The sequence below is a fragment of the Balaenoptera musculus genome, chromosome 13, assembly GCF_009873245.2.
Source record: "Balaenoptera musculus isolate JJ_BM4_2016_0621 chromosome 13, mBalMus1.pri.v3, whole genome shotgun sequence".
Lineage (NCBI taxonomy): Eukaryota > Metazoa > Chordata > Mammalia > Artiodactyla > Balaenopteridae > Balaenoptera > Balaenoptera musculus.
The window spans coordinates 32,223,406-32,232,741 of NC_045797.1; positions in this window are offsets into that span (position 1 = coordinate 32,223,406).

Below are 9,336 nucleotides of genomic sequence, written 5' to 3' on the forward strand. Positions count from 1 at the left end.
GTTGCGGTGCACAGGCTTCTCATTGCCGTGTCTTCTCTTGTTGCGGAGCACGGGCTCTAGAGCGCAGGCTCAGTAGTTGTGGCTCATGGGCTTAGTTGCTCCGTGGCATGTGGGATCTTCCCGGACCAGGGCTTGAACCTGTGTTCCCTGCATTAGCAGGTGGATTCTTAACCACTGCACCAGCAGGGAAGCCCTAGAAGTTTTGATTCTTTTAACAGGAGTAATAAAGCCAACACAATCCCTTCTTTTGCTTTATAAATGCTTAATAGGTACCTCTTAAGTCACTTTGTTTCTCCAGTGCCCACCATGTCGGTAGCTAAGCTCAGAGGAATTGAATTCATCACCCTTTAATTAAGCACCGCCCCCCTTTCAAGAGACAGAACCACCTAAAACATTCATAAAATTCATGTGATTTCGGGGGTTCTTGGAAAGTCACTTGTTTGGAATATTAAATTCAGAAAATTAAACTTTAGAAAAAATTCCCAAAGTGTTTATAGAGCAATACTATGGACATAATTATGAAAGTAAAAATTAAATGGAACTTTAAAAAAGCCTATCCCTGATGGATTTTGTTTTTGTTTTTAATTTTCAAAGAAAAAATGAAAAATTTGTGAAATTCTTTTAGAACACTTACATTTGTTGATATAATTAGAGAAGCTTAAGTCAAAAACAAATACTTGAATTTCATTAAATCTAAGATGTCATTGATTGTGAGGTTATACCACTGAGAAAAATATTGCCAATGAAACTGATACAATGCTTTCTTATTGCTTAGCATTTCTTTAATATTCATTGAGTGTTCTTTTAAACTTATTTAGGTGTAGGTGTTTTTCATTATATTGTACGTCCTTTAAAAGGAAAATATATACACAATAAATTGCATATGGTATTCCTCAAATTTCTTCCTACTCAGAGGAAGAAATTTTTGAATTGAGTCGTTAATGTTCATGTTTTTTCTTATAATATTGTCAAATTGTTGGTGATGGAACACTTCTTTAAAACATACTTCTCTGTTGTCTTCAGGGAGTCCCTTGGACATCGGGCACATTTTTACTGCAAGTTTGTCTCCACTCTTCTTTTGTGTTAACATGTGGCACTTTGCTAGGTGTGGTGGTAAATTATGGAATGTTTTGGTAAGAAACCCCAGGAATAATTCTCATCATCATTAAGGGCCTAGGCCCTTCCAGGCAAGGGCTGCTTCATAGAGAGATGTTTTTCCTTTGGTCACCAGATTGTCCCCTGAAGTAGGTGAAGCATGTAGGCTTTGGATTTTATAAAGCTGGCTTGTGCAACATGAGTATAATACCACCATCTGCATTCAGATGCTGTGGCTAGTTTGGAAAATAAGTGGGCCACTGGCTTTTAGCTCTGTCTAAAAGGGACTGGTTGCTTCTTTTTGCCCAGGAAGCCTCCTCCCGGAATGTCATCGTGTTGTGCTGCCCCACCTTGTTACTCTGGATGAGATGAGGCTGCTAGGCCCCTGTTTGCACGGAGCTCTCCCTTAGAGCTAGGCTGGACCCAGCGGGCCCTGTAAGGCGTATATTAAGTCCCCATAAGGACCTGCTCCTGCTCCTGAGAGAGCCTGGGCATTGGGCACATGCTGCTCTCAGATCCGTTGGGACTTGCTGACAGAAGTCCTGTGCCTCATCCAGCCTGCTAAGGACTCAAGGCTGCTAGAAGATGTGCCCTGCCCCACTTGACCTCACACCCCTGGAGTGGTGAGAAATCCTTTGGCCCGTGGACTCCCCCCTCCATCTTCCCTATGGGGCTAGCGTGGACAAGGGACAGCACGAGAACTCGTTTATTTAGAATCTGTGACACTGTGTAGGGATCTAGAGGGAAAACAACCTGCCTGTCCTCAACCTAGAACCAGAAAAGTGGTTCTTAATCAGAACAGCACAGAGGGAGCAGATGCATCTTGGCCTCACAGTGCCACAGCCATTAATGCAGTATGCATGGGTTTTGCATGTTTTGCATCAAACATCAGCCTTGAAGGGAGGAACAGGCTTTTGACTTTGTGTTCTTAAATCACAAAGAGAAATTCAGGATAAGCACAACCTCTGCTCCCAGGGAAAACACAGCTATGGCTGTGACCACATATAGCTGCATTTATGCAGTAGTGCTGGAGCAATTTTCTTGAAGGATTTTTTTTTTAACAACTGACCTTTGCTTATGGTGTCCTGATCCAGCTCCATCCTTAAGGATAACACCAGGTCACCCAGCGTTGTCCTTCACACAATGTTCAATTAAGCGTTGATTGGTGATAAAAATTATGAAATAACGACAAAATGAGTAAAAATTCCATCTTACCTCTGACCTGTTTTCTCAAGATACCTCTATTGATGTAGAGGTTCAGCTGCAGGTAACTAAGAACACAAAATATTTGTATTTTTCTTCTTTATAAAAATCTAGGTAGGCAGTCCAGGCTGCTATGATGGCTCCGTAATGATGAGAGACCTGGGTCTCTCAATCTTGTTTCTCCACCCTCCTCATGATCCACCTTTCTCCTCAACACCCAGTGTGGCTGCTCCGGCTCCAACCATCACATCCACATTTCAACCATCAGGAAAGTAATGCCCTGCCACTTCAAAGAACACCACTTCTGCTTTCATCCCACTGGCCACGGTTTGGTTACACCTACAGAGTAAGTCTGAGAAACATAGACTTAATTCTCTGCAGTGATATACTCAGCTGACAGCTGGGAGCTCTGGTACCGAGGAAGACAGGGAAATGGGCATTAGGAGACATAAGTGGATTCTGCCACATAGTCAAGCGTAAAGTCCCCCTGGCTAAGTTCTCCCATGAAGTGAAAACTATGGAGTGATCAATTCATGTTGCTCTAGGCCAGATCTGGGTCTTGGCACCTAATAGGCCCTTTGGTTTCTCCTTCAGCTGGTAAAGACAAGACACAGTAGAATCACTTGTTTTCCTGACCTGTTGAATCATTTTATTATCCTTTACATACATTCAGTGGAAGTACAGCCCAGTACAAAAATATGAAAGGGCAATTCCCCCTAAAAAAAAACCAGAAAGCAAAACTCTAATTTTCTACCCTAAATTTCTTTTCTTGGGAATTTATTTTTACTCAGTAACAATTTACTTCAAGTCTTGAGCACTCTTTCCATCCAGGGCTCGTCCAGAGACACAAGCACTAGAACATGAATGAATTATTTTAACTCATGCATTTCTATAAATTCACAGAAGAAACTTGAAGGGAAAACAATATGTTTATGATTCAGTGTGTATTGGTATCTACCTAAAATCACATTTGTTGATGATTTAGGTGAACAAATTTTGTATTTATATAGGAAGAATAATTTGTTTCTGTCTGAGGAATGTCCATCACACAAAATGATTTCATCCTTTCTCTGCAGGAGAACAGCCAAAAGTTTTCTGGCAAATATTGTACTTCGGGCTTTCGGTTTGCCAAGGCACCATCAGATCTGCCTCTGCTCAACTTTTAGTGAATTGTCTTCTCCTAGGAAGGAGGCACTCTCTCCCAAGGCTGTGCATTCCCAGCCCCAGGCCTTTGCTATAACTAACTACCCTGTGGCATGCTTCCGCCTTGTGGAAAAAGGTGGGCATTGCAGACCTTTCATCACAGAAGAAAATGGATTTTGCCTTCAAATGCACCGGAAAAATCTTCACTGTTCAATTCACAGTAGGCACACAAGTCACATTGGACCTTGAGAAAGACATTATCTTACAGAAATTTATCCCCCAAATGTGAGTGTGTTTATTACAAAAAAAAACCAAAACACTTTGTATATAACACTGCATAACATGGCTATGTTTGTTTTACACAATGGGTTTATTACTCAGAAATTATCTAATTAGCTTTATTATAGTGTCAACCTTACTTTTAGTGCACCATGAGAGCTGACTTCCAAGAGGAGACATCTGGCTTTTTATAAAGTGAGGAATCATCTTATAAAGTAAATAAATAGTATATGCCTCCGCCACCCACCACCAGTTCATTCTGTAAGTTCTGTTTGTAACGTGAAGTATTTCTTAAGGAGTTCTTTATGCCATTACTTAACTTCCTGCAATCGTTCTAGAATTTTCCCCCACCTTGTTTGGGATTTGCATGGGATATAGTCATTGTTTTTACAAGCTATTTCTTTCTTTTTTTTTTTTTTTTTGCCGCATCTTGTGGCTTACGGGATCTTAGTTCCCCAACCGGGGATTGAACCCGGGCCCACGGCAGTGAACGCGCCGAGTCCTAACCACTGGACCGCCAGGGAATTTCCCTACAAGCTATTTCAGAATGAACAAGTCAATGAGCGGGAGGCCTCCACCTGCCCGCTTTCGACGCCGTGGACCACACAAGCTAAAACAAGCAACATCAAATCCACAGTGCGGTCAAGAGGGACTCACGGTTTTCCCTCACTAGGAGGGTGAAGGCACTCACACTTCCTGCTCCTCGTTGTAAATCTTCTTCAACTTTTCCTCTTTGGCCTGTCGACTGAAAGAAAGCCCACCACCTAAAGTTTGAGAATGATGTTTTATTTGGTGGACTTTCTGAGGACTCAAGCCCAGGAGGCAGCCTCTCACGCGCTCTGAGGGACTCTGTCCCGAGAGGTAAGGGAGTAGCAGGGATGCACAGGAGTTCTGCAACAAAGACCGGTTGTTGGAGCATCAAAAGGCTGCTGATAGTTCAAGAAAACCAGACGTGTCAAATTAATGAAGCTAGCACTTTTTTTTGTACGGGAAGGTGCAAGAGTCTGGGCTTGTTGAACTCATTCCTTTGACATGCACCTTAAGTATCCAGGGCCAGTATTCTGCTCTTCTCCATCCTGGATCCCCTCAGGGTGCACAGTCTGGGCCGCTGCAGTGGCTGAGGGTTTGCTGGCTGCCCCATCCGTTGTTTACTGATACGGCAGGTGACACTCCTCATCCACAGGCCCTAAGAATGCTCACACTGGGCCTTTTGTAGTAAATCAGAACGTTGTTGGCTCTGGAAGAAGCGTCAGAGACCGCTGAGCCCAATCCGATCATTTAGAGGCAGACTGGGTGCTGCGTGTCCTGACCCCTGGCCCAGGGCTCTTCTCCCTGCACTGCCCGAGGAGGCCGCTCCACACTCCAGTCCCCTAGAAGCAGGGCACCTCTCAGGCCGCAGACCAGCGTCTGAGATCCGGTGTGCAAACCACACCGCGGTCAGAGGCGATAAGGGTAGCAAATAAACGACCTGGAAGAAGAGCAGCAGAGACTTGGCGCTCAATAGCCTGCAGATAAGCAAGTGTTTGACCTGGGCTGAGCTCATCCCTTATCTGGTGACAGATAACATTCACACTCCAGGAAGCCTGTGCCTGCAGTAAGAATGGAGCTGGCCTGGTCCTCACAGCCACAGAACAATGGCTCTGCACAATGGACTTGGGAACAATAGATGAGGGGAAATGTTAACACCCACCCAGGGGGTGCTGAGCTCCTGGGGGGTGGTCACAGGCTAAGAGGACATACCCAGAAGTCTCAGGAGGGGAGCGCTTGCGGCCACAGTCCCTACTCACCCGCAATGGGCCATCAGGCTTGCTCCGGATTTCCCAGATCTGCTCAGTAAAGCTTCTTAGGAGAAACGTCAGAAGCCTCGTTCTCTTTCTCACTGTTCAGGCTACTGAAACTGAAGAAGCCCGTAAAGGGTGAACCCAGAGGGGAAACCATTAGCTTGCTTCTGGAGAGACTTGACCGAGATAACATATATAAAGATAATAATATTGACAATAATAGCAGCTGGTATTTACTGTGCACTATACTAAGTGTCTCCCCTTCTGCATTAGATTCTTCAGTCCTCACCACAGAACTTTGAGGTCAGCACTATCGTTGTGGACATTGGCAATTGAGGAACAGTCTTCAGGAGGCTAGGAGGTTTGCCCAAAGCCCCATGGCCAGGAAGCAGGAAGTAGAAACATGGTTTGTCCATCTCTAGAACCCAAACTGAACCTCACCTCTTTGATACATTGGTGGAAGCTGTTGGTGCATTTTTTTTTTCCCATCAATTTTGCCACTTCAACTTAAGGATATAAGTCCTATTAAAAAGTGTTATCAGAGTGAAGGGAGACTTTGGGAGGGATTCTGGTGCAGGCTTCTCATTGCAGTGGCTTCTCTTGTTGCGGAGCACGGGCTCTAGGCACGCGGGCTTCAGTAGTTGCGGTGCGTGGGCTCAGCAGTTGTGGCTTGTGGGCTCTAGAGCGCAGGCTCGGTAGTTGTGGCGCACGGGCTTAGTTGCTCCGCGGCATGTGGGATCTTCCCGGACCAGGGCTTGAACCCATGTCCCCTGCCTCCTTCTGGTTCTTTCTTCTCTCCTCCTGGCTACACATCCTCAATTATGTTCACGTCTGCTCAGATGCCTCAGTTATCAGAGTGAAGGAGACTTTGGGAGGGATTCTGGTGGGAGCAGGAGGGAGCAGGGAGCACGGTAAGGGGAGGAGGGGAGAAGGAAAACTACCCCTCATGGGTGCGCTGGCACCAGTTTCCACCACACCTAGCGACAGCCCGTGCCCACGATCTCCCCCTTCCTCAATAACAGGAGTCCAGTCTTTATTACAACACATGAAGAAGATTACACTTGCCAGCCTGCCTTTCAGGTAGGTGTGGCTACCATGGGGAGGGGGGGACCCTGAGGAAGATGGGAGAGCCTAGCACGTGAGGAGCCTGGGGCCTGATGACCGGGGAGCCCCCAGGCCTGCCCCAGCCTGTTTACTTTGCTGCCTGAAGACAAATGAACTCGTTTCTTTTTTAAGCTAGTGACAGCTTGGGAATTTCTTGTATGCATGGATACTAGTGCTAACTACTGACTTTCACCCACTTTTTATAAAGGGGGACTCAGGCTCAGAAAGAGTAAGTATCTTTATCCAAAGTCGTACAAGTATTAGCTGGCAGAGTTCAGATTTGCATCTGTCCGTCTGACCCTAGAGTTTTCGTCTTTCTAGCACAGTCTATACTAGCAAAAGGAACAGGAACATGCGTGTATGTAGTGCTTTATAATTTGAAAACATTTTCACACGCAGTATGCAATGTGTATGGTTTGGGATTTGGGGGCTGCAAGCAACAGAAATAGACTCTAGATAACTTATATTAAAGAGGACTCTATTAGGAGGATTGGGGGTGGGTATCAGTTGGTGTTCAATCAGAGAAGCAAAGTCACTAGGGCTTGTTTTAGGGATTTGACCATGCGCAATTGTGGAAGCTGGTTAAGCGGTCTCTGTAAGGCTGCCGTCCTCAGGTCTGATGCTGGAGCTTGGTGTCCACAGGGCAGACTGTGACCCAGCCTTCTACATGCATCTGCGGTCTTGGCCGCCCAGCCGCCGGCCTGCTTCTCTGCGGGTGTAGCCTGACTTTCCTGTGGGAACCACCCCAACCTTCACCTTGCTTAGAATTTGTGGGCCCATGATTGGGCCTTGTTGATGAAAATAATCAATAAACGATCTATAATAGGAATAGAAGGAGTTTTATTTGAGCCAATTGAGGACAATAGCCTGGGAGACAAACTCTCAGGTAACTGAGGACGTGCTCTGGAGAGGCGTGGTTTCCAGCACAGTTTTCTATGTTGTCAGAACAAAGAACATTAAACAAGTCAGGGATATATTCCTTCAAGGTTTCAAAAAAACAGAACAAAACAGAACAAAAAAAAAAAACAGATCAGCACGTACACAGTGGGTCAGTATGACCTTGGCACCTGGAAAGGAAGTCTTATCATGGAAGGAGTACCAGCATTGGTGTCCCAGAAAGGGAGGCATTTAATCTTTATCTTTTTTTTTTTTTTAATTTTTATGTATTTATTTATTTATTTATGGCCGTGTTGGGTCTCCGTTTCTGTGCGAGGGCTTTCTCCAGTTGCGGCAAGCGGGGGCCACTCTTCATCGCGGTGCGTGGGCCTCTCACTATCGCGGCCTCTCTTGTTGCGGAGCACAGGCTCCAGACGCACAGGCTCAGTAATTGTGGCTCACGGGCCTAGTTGCTCCGCGGCATGTGGGATCTTCCCAGACCAGGGCTCGAACCCGTGTTCCCTGCATTGGCAGGCAGATTCTCAACCACTGCGCCACCAGGGAAGCCCAGTCTTTATCTTTAGCATGGACAATCTTTACTTCTGGTCAATGTGCCCTTTTCTTTAATAATTAAAGCACATGTACACCGTATGCTTGATAGGCCACAAACAGGCTGTTTTAGTTGACATAAAATTCAAGTTAACTCATGGCTAAGCCAGAATGACTTTCCCAGACCTCAGTATGTGATCATTTCTTTTATCAGCCTGGGTCATGAGATGGAAGCACTCCTTCTCTCTGACTATCCCGACTAGCTCAGGAGGGCCCAGGCCCAGCCAGGCCGGTGAGCTTTGGTCTCCAGACTTCCATTCCTTCCCCTACAAACAGGCTAAATGACTCAGGTGGCAATGAATCATTACTCAGAACAGAGATCCCCTTGGTTTGATTGAGCTTTTGCCACACATGATCCCCATTTGACAAGTTCTATAGGACCCCATGGAGATTGAAAAGGAATTTTATTTGCTGTCTTTATTTACCAGGAAAAGTGAGATTTGGTTTGGGACTAGGAGCTTACTTGTCCGGTGCTCTCTGTGACACCTGTCGCCAGCAGGGTGGGGGTCCTGACGTGGAGTAGAGATGACCCCAGGGAGGGGATGTGATGGGCCACTACAACGGTCAGGAAGGAATCCTGCCGGGAAGGTCACTCCTGCCCGATCCTCACCAGGGACATGAGAGGCTCAGCTGCTGATAAAGGCCCGTCAATCTTTGGAAGGCCACAGACACCACATTTATTTACTAGCAAATATGGATTGTCAGGCAAAGCCAACCATAAGTTAGGACAGTAGTCTCTTAATTGCGCTGTTGATATTCATCACTGTAATAAAATTGTCTAATTGAAAAAGTCCACATTGACAAACCAGCAAGAATTGCATTGATGTAATAGTAGTTTTGAATTATTAACTCTGCACATTTTTATTCCGTAGAGCGTCACATTTGTCATCAGGCAGGACGTCTCTTAAAGCAGCGGTCCCCGACGTTTTTTGGCACCAGGGACCGGTTTCGTGGAAGACAATCTTTCCACGGACCGGGGTAGGGTGTGTGGTGGAAGGGTAGGGTTTGTTCAGGCGGTAACGCGAGCGAAGGGGAATGATGGAGAGCAGCAGATGAAGCTTCGCTCGCCCGCCGCTCACCTCCTGCTGTGCGGCCCTGTTCCTAACAGACCGCGGACCGGTACTGGGGCTTGGGGACCCATGTCTTAAAGAGTGCTGAAGGGTTATTCTGGAAAATTCCTGAGACTGGAAGATAAGGAAGTTTTGTGGATCCTGCGAGAAGCTGTTTGGTTTTCTGTATGCACTGG